This window comes from Octopus bimaculoides, chromosome 1 (genome assembly GCF_001194135.2).
Source record: "Octopus bimaculoides isolate UCB-OBI-ISO-001 chromosome 1, ASM119413v2, whole genome shotgun sequence".
Taxonomy (NCBI): Eukaryota; Metazoa; Mollusca; class Cephalopoda; order Octopoda; family Octopodidae; genus Octopus; species Octopus bimaculoides.
Window position 1 is genome coordinate 120,958,886 of NC_068981.1, and position 425 is coordinate 120,959,310.

At 27.1% G+C, this 425-nt stretch overlaps 1 protein-coding gene across 1 annotated transcript in view; it reads left to right on the forward strand.

Moving 5' to 3' along the window:
• LOC106872789 (uncharacterized) overlaps positions 1–425 on the forward strand; it is a 423,364-nt gene that overhangs the window by 366,423 nt on the left and 56,516 nt on the right. The gene's annotated exons all lie outside the window — the stretch shown is intronic.

The window sequence follows — 425 nt, forward strand, 5'->3', positions numbered from 1 at the left end:
CCCATCATTTTTTATTTCCAAGAATATATTTATTTATTTATATTTATATAAGGGCATTACTACAGAATAATGCCACACACTAGACTTCCCAAATAAACACATTTTTACCGAATGCGAGGCAAAGCAACTCGTAAAAAACACCTTTTAAAAACGAACTCAACTATATATCGAATGATTTCACAATTATTAGAATAATATATAAAAATAGTACCATACTATACTGATGATCGGAAGTTAGATATTATTCTAATAACTGTGAAATTGTTCGATATATTGTTGAGTTCATTTTTAAAAGGTTGGTTTTTTTTTATGAGTTGCTTTTCCTTGCATTTGGTAAAAATGTGTTTATTATGGAAGTCTAGTGTGTGGCATTATTCTGTAGTAATGCCCTTATATAAATATCTATCTATCTATATATATATATG